Raw genomic sequence first — 15,204 nt, 5'->3', positions numbered from 1 at the left:
TTATTGAGGCTGCGCCTCATATTGCTGGGTCACCGTACCAAATATGTCAATTCCGGGCAATGTGCTCTTTAGCATTTTTCGCGTTCCTGAGAATTGGAGAAATAACTAAGAAGTCAAATAGCCAACCCCTTCAATTGCGACAACTCTCCAAACTATCTTCCGATGATGGCCGGGTTGCAGGCATAAGGTTGACTTTCGAGGATTTCAAGCACAATTATAACAGTAGAACTTTTAGTTTGGAAATTCACAGGCAAACGGCATGCTGTCCTGTTCGCTTATTAGAGGAGTACATGATTTTGCGAGGCGCCCAGCCCGGAGCTATTTTTCTATCACAACTGGGCATTCCAGTCTCATGTGACGAGTTTGCCAATCTTCTTAAAAAGGCTTTCCGCTTCTGTGGACTCGATACTTCCAAATATAAGTCTCATTCATTTCGAATAGGCGCCGCCTCCCACGCAGCTGAACACGGGCACTCGGATGCCCAAATTCGAACTATGGGGCGTTGGAAATCGAACGCATTCCTCAAATATATACGTTTTTCTTCCCTATCAACATAGTTTGGATGAATTTTCGAGCGGAAAACCTGCGGGGAGTTTTCTGCTCGAATTGCGCGGCTATTTTATTTCTTCCTCAGCTTGCACATGGTCAGCAAGGGCGATCGTTTGCATTCTGGGGGAGGAAATAAAGTGCTTATAACAGGGTGATGGAGAAGCTTCTTCTTGGCGCGGTAATGTTGTGACTCTGCTAAACTAATATCAGTTAAGTGTAGATTATCAGCAAAGGCGATAATCTATGCATTTTCACGGGCTTTGTAAATGCCTTTTTGCCCATGTTCGTTTATCAGGTCGCGCAGACCGCTGATCCTGTATTATTGTATTACGAAACTTTCTGCATGCATCCATTTCCTTGGGGTGGGGTCAACTTGCTTTGCTTCGTTGTTTTGGCGGTAATTTGCCTCCACCCTTTTCTGAGCGTAAATATTTGGAATTTTAATGCAATGTATTAATAAATATCGTTTTGTTTAACAGAAATAAAGCGGCTAGGAGAACCATTACTCCTAGCCAAAATTATCCCAAAACGGCGTAAAATTTAATGTGTCTTTATTATGCTCAGAAAACTGAGCTGCGGAAAGGGTATGCAAAATTCATGGCTGGCAATATATCTATATGCGTAAATAAATCACATTACATAAAACTCTTTTTAAAGTTTAAGCGATGATGTAAAGTCTTAAACGGTCGGTTAGCTCCTTGTAAAACGACATACCAAGCTCGTACTTGTCAAAAAAACAATGCATTCTTACAGCAAACAATGAATAGGCAAAATATAGACACCTACCACTTCAAATATTATAAACTACGAGTCGTTCCTATTTCACCAACTGTTTCTGTGCTGTGATGATCTTGAAATCTTTCATTATTGTTTTAATATTTGACTCCATGATTTTTAAAAAATAGTTTGAAAAATGACGGTTAAAATGCTGACGCTATCATTCATCACAGAGGAGAGATGGAGAGTCGACTCGCAGCTCCACGCGTCCCCACTTTTTTACTCGCGCGCGCTAGTAAGCGTTTACACCCGATTCCCTTCTGGTAAGCTTCGAGCACATTTTTAATAAGGAAAAATGGAATGTTTGCCAGTAAAAATGCAATTTAAAAAAATTTAACCGCTTTGGCTAAAATGTTCCAAACGTTTTTTGTAGTGTAAGGTAAGAGCTAAAATATATTTTCTTTATAGAAAGCCCAGGGATGATATGCTGGGTGAAAATTTGATCAAAAAAGTTTGAAAAATGACTGAAAAAGTGTGTAATCGAACAGCAACTCTGCTTGAGAAGTAAAGATACATAATTATGAATGTTTTCAGTGAATGTTTGTATCATCAAATGGTACTAATTATTAAAAAACTGATATCCTCTGCGAGTTAAAGTTATATAACGCCTAAAACTCTGTTTTGTCGTTATGTATTTTGTCGACATTTTAAAATTCAAACGCGAATTTCGAAGTTTTCTTTGAAATTCGTCCTATATTGTTATACTACAAATATGCAAACGCTCTGCTGCTAGTTGACAAACAGTAAAAAAGCAGCTATGACAACGATTCACTTTGGCAAACACAATTTGACAATTCGGGTAAAAATATGGCAGCCGACAAGGGTAATCAGAACTCACTTACAAAACAAGGATTTTGATATTGCTTTTAAAAACAGCACGATCATTTAAACCCAACAAAACAAACAACTCACCGTTCATCTCCACAATTTTAGTCCAAAAATGAAGATACAACTACCATGACCATTGAACGTCCATGACATTTTGGCAACTTTGGATTCCGCTATGTTCTCCCGGGTCCCGGGTGTAATTCCTAATCTCCGGGCGGAATTAGTACCCTCGCACGATTTCAAAATAAAAACCTGAAATTCCAAAGAAGTCACATGGCAATGTGCAAAAGTGTGGCTTCATTGACCTATTAAATCTTATTTATAGTACATCTAAATTAGGAATCCTCTTATTATTAGACCCAAATCTGTATGTTTATTGCTTTTCCAAGCAGTTGTACAACGCTATCCAACTTTCGTAAAGATGCAAACTCTCCCCCCTGATGCATGTATATTACGCTGACATTGAGCAGCGTATTCATTTTGAAATTCGTAATTCTTACTTCCTTACATACATTCTGTTGCCCCGTTCATCCATGGGTAGCCCGATAAAGATTTGAAATAGTAGAATTTGCTCCAGTCGCGCTATTATTGCTCTTGCCTCGCGACCACTATGACGTCACAGAACTCACAGCGAAATTGGAGTGAAGCGCAACTGAGGCAAATTTGACTAATTTAAATATTTACTGGAATTCCTATGGTCCATCGCTTGCGAATACATTACATTCAATGGTTATTTCTGTACTTCTGCTCGACAAATAAAAGTTTAAAATATAACCAACATCCCTTAGATGCAGTTGTGGCAGTCGATATATTTGCATCTCTTTGTATGTGTTCTGGAAATTGTGTCATCAACAGGACAAGGTAAGAATTAAACAATACTTACACCTGTTTACACTAGCTAAACGGGATTAGCATGACAATGAGCCCTCGGCATCAAAAATTGCTATGTCAAAGGAAATTTTACCCCCCAAAGTATTGTAGCCTGATCCAACCAAGCGTGGAATGACACGCATTCATCCGACCCTGATCTGAAAGGCCTATTCACACGATCCAATTTTTTGGCATCCTATCCACTTTTGACGTATGAAATATAGTCGGTTGTTAATAAAGCAGTACTGCATTGGCTTCAGTGAGTTTGCTGCTCATATACACTACAAGGCCTCAGACTATAAAACATCTATCAGAAATGAATTGGATCACACAAAATTGGATCTTTAACATAGTTTATACAACATAAAGTACGGTATGCAAAAAAACAAGCAAAATTCCGCTATAAAACAAAACTTTTCTTCAAGAATGCAGTCTGCGGAGTCAATTTTAAACATTTAAATGACTTTTATTTTGTAGTTTTAACTAATATATATTGTAAGTAACTTAATTATAAATTTTATGCATGTAGTTACATTTGGGTTCCTAAGTTCAACCTACACCGTTGGTGAGGCAGATGGTAAATTGCGAGTTTGTCTTGGTGTTGACAATTTTGATGGAAGAGTCTTTTTAGGAAAGTGAGTAAATTTCGTTGTTCTTTTTCTTTATATTAGTAAGCACATCCGGGTAGCGGACGGAATACTTTGTTATTGAATCATCCATGCAATATTGTTAAAAATTATATACAATTGATTTCTTTCTTTTTCACTCTCGTACTGTAATTTCAAAGTGAATAGTCCTCTTTCTCAACATCTTTGATCTTTAGATGAAAAATATCAGTTTTGATTACAATAATTAATAAATCGCTAAATCTGTACAACCAAGATATGCTGCTAATTTTGTGTCTATCGGTTTAATGTGTTTATCATAAATATTTTAAGATTAACATTCAGAAATAGCACTGCAACAAGCGGAGAAGATTACTCAGATGATGAGAAATTTGTTGGAATACTAAGTTTTATTCAAACAACACATTGCGTTGATATTTTGATAATTGATGATAACAGTTATGAAGGCAACGAAAATTTTACAGTTGTTTTGACGTTAAATAACAATCCCAACGTTCAAATTATACTGTTGGGGAAGCGACAGTGACTATCACAGATGATGACGGTAATGATTTGAGATGTATTTTCTATTTATTAAAGCTACTGACATTTTTTTAGTGTGCAACACAAGTGCAGATAGCACAGCATTTCTTTATTTGTTCACTATTGATTCATAAAAATTCACATCGCCATTCGTCGGCACTGTTTTTGTCGGTGGTTATTGATGCGTAAAATGCTTTGTCTATCTTAAAAAAATATTTTCTTCATTGGTCACTCATAATGGGTCGTAGACATCGCCGACGACAAAGAATTATTGCAATTGAATCTATATTTCTAATTTCCTTGGCCCTACAGTGAAAGAAAATTAAGATTTGCATCAGAATACTTATTATATGTGGAATGAATTTTGTTTAAATATAGTATAACCAAAGGCGATGTATGTATTTGCCTACTTCATTATTGGCGAGTGCGTACAATTTTTTCTTAAATGTTAATACAGATCAATTTGAAAACGATATGCTTTTAATGTACAAAAACATGTCGATGCATCAAAACATAGTTATTACCGTTCAGTTTCTTTGTAATTTTGTTATAATTTACAGAAGTTAGATATTCTTTCCGAAAGATTTGAGAATGTCCTGAGTGTAAAAATATGCGGATTATGTTTTGAATCTCACTCCAACATTTCGACTCCATCTTCAAAGAAGATATAAACAAATTGCCGCTAAAATGACATACGACAATTTTTCACGTGTGAAGAATATCGTACGTCCAATCAAAAGCTGTGTATGTTATTTTTTACACGAGGTTTTTTTTATGGCAATAGCAAAATATGGGAAAATTGAAGGAAATATAAATACTACAGTTATAAATTAATAAATTCTTATGGAACATTGTTTTGTTAAATATTTTTTAGATTTCGACGAGTGTAGTGCAGGTTCCCATAATTGCCATCAGAACGCCTACTGTAACAATACTGATGGTTCTTTCAATTGTACATGCAAAAATGGCTACTCGGGGAATGGAACGGACTACCAAGGTATGACTCGATCCATAAAATTATTTTCTGATTGTGTAAACATACTCGGAAATGATGAGACGGAACGTTTTTTTAACGACGGAGACTTGCAAAGAGTTCGAGTTTCGACGAAATTTGAATTAAATAATAAATTTTTCTTATATACATTCTTTCGGTAATAAACTATTACAGATGACGATGAATGTAATTCGGGGTCTCACAATTACCATGAAAATGCCAACTGTAAAAATACTGATGGCTCTTTCAATTGTTCATGCAAAAGCGGCTACTCAGGGGATGGAATTGACTGTGAAGGTTGGCCGTAATTCAAAGAAATCTCAAGACAAGTCAGTTCGTGAACACCTGGATTTAGCTGAGGTGAATTCATGGAAAAAGTAATGCTAACGAAGTGTAATAGAAGACGTATATAGTATTCCTTAAACAGTGAAACTACGAATTGTCGCCGTAGAAATATATCAGTGCTACGGTGAATATCAGTGCAATGTCTCTTAATTTCCCAAATTAAACTTAATCAAGTGTTTTACCTCCGAAGTGTTGGACGATAGCTTCGAAGATGAATCATTATCTTCAGTCTTCTCTTTTCTTTCTATTGTATTTACTCTCATGTTTGTTTCATATGGTTTGTTTCAAAGTAAATTTTATTTCAAGCATTTGAAATTAATTCAAATACTTGATTACTCTTGCTGATCGGATCACATGGTAAATCATCCTTATTTCGTAATATAACCAACCTAGGTTGTCACTTGTTTCGAATTCTGTCTCAACTCGATCTGTTGAAAACTTGTCACACTTCCTCACGAGCTAAACAAATGCATTGCATTCTCACGAGCTAAACAAAAATTAATGCATTGCATTCTCACGAGCTAAACAAATGCATTGCATTCTCACGAGCTAGACAAATCCGATAGTAATCTGGTATATAAACGGGTAAACAGGACCGAAATGTTTGGCATTCACATTTTCCAGAACATTGCAGGAATCATACTGTCCCAACAAAGAACACACACCCGACTTGATGCTTCAAAGTTGCCTGCCAACGCCCCTTGAGAACAAAGTAGCTTCTTATTGTTTTTAATTGGATGGAAATTAGAACTATTTGCATGCTTAAAAACAAAAAGTTCAAAAGAAAGAATTTAAGGCTAGTTCCTAGTTGTTACATAAGTAGAAGAGTTATATGCATACGCCTTATAAAGTGTCTAATTCAAAACAAGGAGATTTAGAATGCATCCATTGTTATGCCCACATTCCAACTCTGGGGTGTTCATAATGATAAAAATCTGCAATTTTTATTCCTTCGAATTCTAATCCGACATTATCTGCTCGTTCTACAAGATCCGAGTCTTCTCCACCCCACCGTGTGGTAAACTTCACCTCATCAAATCCATCAATTGCAAAAGTCTTCCAATCTGTCTTGTATGCACTAAACATTCCGTATCCCCAGGGATCCCAAGCTCCATGCAAGTATCGCGGTGAAGCACCACATGATAGCCTTGCTAGGATGACGGTGAAAACCATTTTACCTTTAATGCAATGCTGAAGTAAATTAGTTGTGTCAGATTGGGTAAACACTGAACATTAAACATTATTTTATAGGTGGCTATCACAAACCACTATTTTTAGTTTGATACAAAGGCTCGTACGGATAAGCCATGCAATAGTTTCTAGAAGCGTTGGTATGAACAAAAAGTCACCGTAGCAACGGTAGCATAGCTAATTTTAAGATCACTGCACATATCTTCATAATAGTATAGTGGAGAGAGGCGTGACAAAAATGGTCCTAACTGAAAATTGGTAATTTAAGGTCTGCAGGACCTCTTGCAGAAAATTGTGTGTATTTTTGAGTTCCTATGACTTGATTTCCAGCATTTTGGGGGATAACTACTTTTGAATCCACCTACGCAGAGTGAGGTTTGTTGAGAAAATACCATTTATCACTGCACATTTCTCATTTTATCTCTGCACACTCGACTTTTATCACTGCACAATATGGTTATCACAGCACACTAAAATTAGGTATGATTGTCGGACACACAAGAATCGATCTTTCACTGTAAAGACAGCGGGAGAGTGCAGAGTGTCTAAAGCCCCATTTACACTACACTCGATTTATTGGCACGGCACGACTAAAATGGGTACCCGTGCTCACTTCATCCGTGCCCGGCCATTGTTTTGGTACCCTGAGCACTAGTAAAATTGGGCACGGGTACCCATTTTAGCCGTGCCGTGCCAATAAATCGAGTGTAGTGTAAAGCCCCGTTTACACTACAATGAATTTATCAGCACGGCACGGCTAAAATGGGCACCCGTACCCAATTTTATCAGTGTTCAGGCTACCAAAATAAAGGCCGAGTACAGATGAAATGGGTATCGGTACCCATTTTAGCCGTGCCGTGCCAATAAATCGAGTGTAGTGTAAAGCCCCGTTTACACTACAATGAATTTATCAGCACGGCACGGCTAACATGGGTACCCGTACCCAATTTTATCAGTGTTCAGGCTACCAAAACAAAGGCCGAGTACAGATGAAATGGGTATCGGTACCCATTTTAGCCGTGCCGTGCCAATAAACTGAGTGTAGTGTAAACGGGGCTTAAATGGGGCTTAAGACTAAGTTCATTGTAGGACCGATCCTTATATAAGGCGATGTTACACAGTGCAGTTTTTCTTACAACTTGTAATGCAATTCTACTTTTAAGAGATGTAAATTAGTGACGATTTTTGAAAATGCAAGTGTAAGATACGCCATGGAGTGTAATAAAGCCATCTCTTAAAAGAAGAATTGCATTGCAGGTTACAGGAAAAATCGCACCGTTTTGCAGGGTCTTTAATTTATTTTAAACCTCAAACTCACATCCCTCTCATCGGCCGTGGTAAGACTAAGCCAGTCTTATTTACCAGCCTGAATCTATCTCAAAATCTAAAATAGCCTAAAAGCACGGAAATGGCAGTTGGATACAACTAAACTATACCCTCACTTATTTTCTATAATTTTTCGTTTGACATTTCTCGTGCATCGGTTACAGTCTTGAAGCTCGGTCTTCAACCAATCGAAAGTGTTCTTATATCCAATTTAGCATAGGTTTAGCACTAACCCTGTGTTAAATTTAACCATAAGCAGCCCAATGGCGAATTGTTTTATTTGAAATAAAAGTGTTTGTTTCTGTTTTTGTTCTCGCGGTTGTGACAGCCAATTAGATAACAAATTCGTCATTTTCAAACGTTCTCAAAAGTCAACAGTACGGGTCCAGCAACGTCCCATTCAAAAAATGAGTAAAATATCAAAAGCTTTTCGCATTTTTCTCGCTTCCATAATTTGTTTTCAATATTAAAATAGCCAGTGGTAGTGGTAGTAAACCTTTATTTAAATAGAGTAGTCCTGTGAGCCACAAGAGTCACTGCTATCAATAGGAGCTCCGGTATACAAATAAGATAATACATAATTTATATACATATGCATGAATATATGCTGGTTTTCTTGACCAGTTCAGCTCCTCGTGTGTATGGCGAACAAGTTTTTTTTGACAAGTTTTTCTTGACAAGTTTTACGCCGGTAATATATATGTCGAGTATATTTACAACAATATGATTAAATGACTGTCAAATGAGTATACGATCGAATCTCAAAACAAACCGCAAAATGATAAAACTTCTAAAAACCGCTCATGCAGTTGGCTCAAAGATCTTGTTGCGCAGTTTCCTACTTGAAAAGCAGGCTTGACCAGCTTTTGAACAAGCCTCCTTGTCAAGGGAAACTTGTCAATTTTTTCGCGTACACACGAGTAAATAGAACTTGGCAAGGAAAACTAGTCAGGAAAACTTACCCGTCTGTATAATTTGTGATAATTCGTAATTCACCGATATGTCATATAATTTGTTGTAATTCGGTTTTCATATGTCCGATTTCGCTATTTTCGCTTGAAAACGAACTACGAGAAGTGGATTATACGACGAATTATGACATATAAAAAACAGTCCTAAAATTTGTATATAAACAAGCAATAAGATTTTTATTAATCAATGCTATATGATATCGTAATATTTAAGGCGATGAACACTCTTTGTTCTTAGGTCAGCTCAAGCCTCAGCATTCGTAATCGTAATTATGGCTAATATCTCAAATTTATGATTTCAACTCGATTTATTCGACTATTATTCGAAAAACAACGAATAATTCTATCATATTCTTAAATCACAGAAGTATGATAAATTTCACAGGCATTTAAAAGCTGTTTGCAAACAATGTTTGGCCTTTTTGAATCCAACCTGTAAGGCGGAGCAAACGCGTAACAGTAATATATTGGAAAATGAATAATTTTCTATAGATGTTTTAGAGAATTGACAACCTCCTGTTGCCTATCTACATAAATTAGCTTTAAAGTATTCAAAATATTATCTTCTTATAATTGTATACACCAAACTATATCGTGGAGGAATCGTCAATGCGGTAAAAATTCTTTAAAAGTATCTATGCTTCAGTAGGGTGAATATTTTGATTATCAAGGTAAGTTCTGAATATATATTCGCTGTATAATGGGTGGTATAATCATAAATAAAGACTAGTTTAATTATACCAGCATATCGCTATCAACCTTCCGCATTTGATCTATATTGTAAACGGAAAAATAAGACTCACATTAACCATGTTTAATTTACTGTACATAGTCAATAGGTGCATGTTAGTCGATACGAAAGACCGTTGTAAACTCTTGAAAGCAGCCTGGTGATTTCGCTGTCGTGTTTGTTTCTTTTCGACGATAAGCGTCGACATAAACAAACGTGTTGACAACTTTAATCTATAAAACAAGACGCGTGTTCTGGCGTTAACTCCGGCGCACGTGCCAGTCTTCAATATAGAGCTTCTGGTTAGCTTCTGAACATAAACAATGAGTTAATATTCGCAATTAGATGCCTTGCGAACCTAAATGTTCGATCGCGAAATTCAGAAGCACATCGTACTTTAAAAAGTACAGAAGTTCAATTGTTGAAAAATGTAAATAAACCGCATGATACAATCGCTTTGTCTTACACTTTGCAAACTACAACGTGTCAACGGCGCCCATCACGACCACATCATCTTGTTAATTAAACGGCGAAATAGCAGCGATATTATTAGAATAGGACCAGAATCTACATGTATTAAATGTATTCTTACCCCAATTCAATCTAAACTTAGTCGAAAAGCATGAAAGAACTGTTTATTTGTTCCTCTTGGAGGAATTGCCGTATCATGCGAGCGAAATCGAATCGCGCATCGGAAAATTAGCCAAAGCTGTGCACCACAACTCTTGGGAGATAAGACTGGGAGATAAATAAATACGGTTACATACACATTTCAAATACTAGAATGTTTCGCGCCATTTCAGACTTGCGACGACGAAAAATAAAAAAAAAACAACAACAAAACAAAACCGGGGCGAATTTTCATTTTTCAACTCCGTCGCTGGCGCCGGAGTAATAAAAGATTTAAAGTAAATCAAAGCCTTCTTATCAAATTTGGCATCATCTAAACAATAATTCTTCCGTCGAATATTGTACTCTATTGCTCAAATATTGTACTCTATTGCTGTCTGTAATTTTCCTTATATGTCATGACAAACTTAATTATATTTTCGAAGGAGTTACAATGAACTCTACATAATTATAAAGACAAATTTTCATTTCGTCGTTATAGCTACCTTTCGGAAACACGATGTGTGGGTGATTAAGCGGCTGTTTTACATATCCGATGCAGTTAGCCGAGATTAAACACAGCTTGAGATTACGTATACGTTGAGCCGGGTGCTGAAATGAGCAAATAACATGCATGATTCTGACAGTAATTAGTCATCCTGACAATAACATGTTCTTGTATGGTTTCCTAAATTCTTATTTCAATACCTCAAAGTCGTCTAACGCTTTGTTGAATCACAGCTAGCTTTTTAGAATTGCAAATCCGTTGTATTATTTTCGGACAAACAAAGCATTTTTCGCACTAGTGCCATCAGACAGAGGGGACCCAGTTGCTTATTTAGGACAAGTACCATGATACCATGCAGGCTTAATAGATAGATTATAATAGTTTACATCTCTCAAAATAAATAATATGAAGTAGCTCGAAACTTGGAGCTAAAAGATGGTGGAGATTAGAGAAGGAGTTATAAAATTAAAGTTCATTTTCAATCCTACGTTCCCAGCCAAATATTTTTCATAATTTAAGCAAAAGTTATGGTCCTTCTAGAATTAAAGTAATTCCGAAAAATGATAGCATTATACAAAAATTTTTTCTGTATTTTTCGAATCAAGATCGATTAATCTTCAGCAGAATGGGTATACGTTTACAAGATTTTGCTTTACGTAACTAGTGACGCAAAATCTTGTAAACGTAAGAGTAACGATTGAAATTTGAGGAAAATAAGAGTAAAATTTGTTCCAGTCGCACTATTATTGCTTATAATTATATGCCTTGCGACCACTATGACGTTATTGAACACAAACGAAACTGGAGTGGAGGGCAACTGAAGCAATTTTGATTATTTCAAATATTTTCTATTCCTATTGTTCATCGCTTGCAAATACAGTACATTCAATGATTATCTCTGTACTTCTGCTCGACAAATGAAAGTTTGAAATATAACTAACTTCGCTTAGATGCAGTTGTGGCAATCGACATATTTGCATCTCTTTGTATGTGTTCTGGAAATTGTGTCATCAACAGGACAAGGTAAGAAAAAAACAATATTTAGACCTGTTTACACTAGCTATACATAGGATTAGCATGACCATGAGCCCACGGCCATCAAAAATTGCTATATCAATTATTGGAAGATTTACTCCCAAAGTATTGTAGCCTGATCCAACTAAGCGTGGAATGACACACGTTCCCTGATCCGTTAAGGTCTCTTCGCACGACCCAATCTTTTTGCATCCAATCCACTTCTGACGTATGAAATATAGTCGGTTATAAATAAAAAGTACTGCATTGGCTTCATTGGGTTTGCTGCTCATAGACATAACAAGACAACAGACTATAAAACATCCATCAGAAGTGAATTGAATGCTACAAAATTAGTTCTTAAAAACAGTTTATACAGCATAAAGTATGGTATGCAAAAAACAAGCAAAAGTGTGCGGAGTTAATTTTAAACAATCAAATGACTTTTATGTTGTAGTTTTAACGAATATATATCGTAAGTAACCTAATCATAAATTGATGCATACAGTTACATTTGGATTCCAAAGTTCAAACTACACCGTTGGTGAGGCAGATGGTAAATTGCAAGTTTGTCTTGGTGTTAGCAATTTTGATGGGACTTCCTTTTCAGGAACGTGAGTAAATTTTCTTTATAATAATTTTAAGCACATCCGGGTAGCGGACGGAATACTTTGTAATTGAATTGTCCATGCAATATTGTTAAAAATTTTATTCAATTTATTTCTCTTTTTTTCACGCTCGTACTGTAATTTCAAAGTGAACAGTCCTCTTTTTCAACATCTTTGATCTTTAGATGAAAAATATCAGTTTTTATGACAATGATTAATAAATCGATCAATCTGTGCTATAGATAAATAGTGCTATTTCTCAACTTGTTTAATCTTTAGATGAAAAATATCAGTTTTGATGACCATACATCCATAAATCTGTACAACCAAGATATGCAACTGATTTTGCGCCTATTGGTTTAATGTGTTTATCATAATTATTTTAAGATTAACATTCAGAAATGGCAGTGCAACAAGCGGAGAAGATTACTCAGATGATGAGCAAACTGTTGGAATACAAAGTTTTATTCACATAGCTGATTGCGTTGATATTTTGATAATTGATGATAAAAGTTATGAAGGCAACGAAAATTTTACAGTTGTTTTGAAATTAAATGACCCCAACGTTCAAATTACTATTGGCGAAGCAACCGTGACTATCATAGACGATGACGGTAAGAAATTTCAGATGAATTTTTGTATAATTACTGACATTTTTGTAAATGCAGATATAATAAAGTCCAGATGCTGGATTTCTTTATTGTTCACTTTTGATTCACGAAAATATGCAAGGCGGCTAGGGAAAATACATCTCGATAGGAAAAACAAAATGCGTAAGTTCTCTACACTATACGGAGGGTTATTATGAGTTCAAAGCACTTTGCTAGTCTATAATTCTTATTATTTTCGTAATTATGGGCAGGTTATATAAACCTTCTTATGCTTGCATATATTTCTACAAATGTTATCCACGGTTTCATAACTAAAATTGTAATGCCCACTGTAGATCACTTTTTCAGATTCCAGAATTTTCAAGGAAAAAAACTTCATTCTTCCGTTAAATATTCTTTTCAGATATCGAATGTAATACAGATTCTAATAATTGCAATTACAGTACCTACTGTAACAATACACATGGTTCTTTCAATTATTTATGCAAAAACGGCTTCTCAGAAAAGGACTATATAAATAGTATATGTAATAAAAAATTTCGTATACATTTTTCCTTTCATTAATTATAACCCAAAGATGAATCTAGCGCGATTTTTTATAATAAAAAATCCTAACCCTTTCGTTTAATATTTTTTCAGATATCGACGAATGCATTGCTGGCTCTCATAATTGCCATCATAACGCCTACTGCAATAATACTGATGGTTCTTTCAATTGTTCATGCAAAAGCGGCTACTTGGGAAATGGAACTGACTGTGAAGGTTAGCCGTATGTAAATATTAGAGACGATGTAATTCTAACTTTGCACAGTTCAAAACTTTGAAGAAATTTTAATTATCCTGTTCATTTTTCAAAGAGATATAAATATATAACAACCCTCTAATTTTTGTTATTTATTCATTAACATATCGATGAATGTGGTGTGAGTTCTCATAACTGCCATAATTGAATCTATATTTCTAATTATCTGGGCTCAAATTAAGTCCATCATAGGAAATGAAAATTTCGAATTAGAATTAGAACTTCCTCATGCACATATTTCTACGGATGTTATACACTTTTTCACAACCCCCATTGTAATGCCTGCTTGAAAAAACTGAGTTCTCTTCGATGGCATTTTCAAAATATCAGAATTATTAGGAAAACATGAACACTATAATTATAAAAAAAATTCTAATCCTTAATCAAATATTTTTTCAGATGTTGACGAATGCATTGCAAAATCGCATAATTGCCATCATAACGCCTACTGCAATAATACTGATGGTTCTTTCAATTGTTCATGCAAAAGTGGCTACTTCGGAAATGGAACTGTCTGTGAAGGTTAGCCGTATGTAAATATTAGAGACGACATAATTCTAACTTCGAACAGTTCAAATTTTTGAAGAAATTTTAATCAGTTTGTCGATTTTTAGAACAGATATAAATTACTACGCTCTAACTTTCGTTAATATTTCATTCAGATATCGACGAATGTGGTGTGAGCTCTCATAATTGTCATTACAACGGCTGCTGTAACAATACTGATGCATCTTTCAACTGCACATGTAAAAAAGGCTACTTAGGAAACGGAACAGACTGCCGAGGTTTGCCGAAAATATTTCATGAATTACTGCATTTGAATATATATATATATATATATTGGTTGGGCTCGAAATTCGATAAGAGAAAATGAAAATTTTTAATTAGAATATTTCGCTCTTATAGGCAGAATATTTTGTATAAACTTTCTAATGCACATATCTCTACGAATGTTATGCATGGGTTCACAACCTCCATTGTAATGCCTGCTTCAGAAAACTGAGTTTTTTTCGGCAAAATATCAGAATTAGGTGGAAAATATTAACACTATAATCATAAAAAATTCTAACCTTTTCGTTTAATATTTTTTCAGATGTCGACGAATGCATTGCAGAATCTCATAATTGCCATCATAACGCCTACTGCAATAATACTGATGGTTCTTTCAATTGTTCATGCAAGAGCGGCTACTTTGGAAATGGAACTTACTGTGGAGGTTAGCCGTACGTAAATATTAGAGACGATATAATTCTAAATTCGTACGCTTCAAAACTTTGAAGAAATTTTAATTATCCTGTTCATTTTTCAAAGAGATATAAATAT

At 35.4% G+C, this 15,204-nt stretch overlaps 2 long non-coding RNA genes across 2 annotated transcripts; both read left to right on the top strand.

Moving 5' to 3' along the window:
* The first annotated feature begins 3,861 nt into the window (after nt 1-3,861).
* Nucleotides 3,862-5,426, top strand: LOC114519694. Its single transcript, XR_003686610.1, has 3 exons — nt 3,862-4,194; nt 5,047-5,169; nt 5,341-5,426. It is a non-coding gene; the product is annotated as an uncharacterized LOC114519694 (long non-coding RNA).
* A 6,368-nt stretch (nt 5,427-11,794) lies between these two features.
* LOC114519695 lies at nt 11,795-12,917 on the top strand. The gene is made up of 3 exons (XR_003686611.1): nt 11,795-11,869; nt 12,369-12,474; nt 12,856-12,917. It is a non-coding gene; the product is annotated as an uncharacterized LOC114519695 (long non-coding RNA).
* The last annotated feature ends 2,287 nt before the right edge of the window (nt 12,918-15,204 follow it).

This window comes from Dendronephthya gigantea, unplaced genomic scaffold (genome assembly GCF_004324835.1).
Source record: "Dendronephthya gigantea isolate DGI-Jeju-01 unplaced genomic scaffold, DenGig_1.0 000014F, whole genome shotgun sequence".
NCBI lineage: Eukaryota > Metazoa > Cnidaria > Anthozoa > Malacalcyonacea > Nephtheidae > Dendronephthya > Dendronephthya gigantea.
The sequence above is the reverse complement of the archived record's forward strand: the minus strand, read 5'-3'. Positions and strand labels throughout refer to the sequence as shown.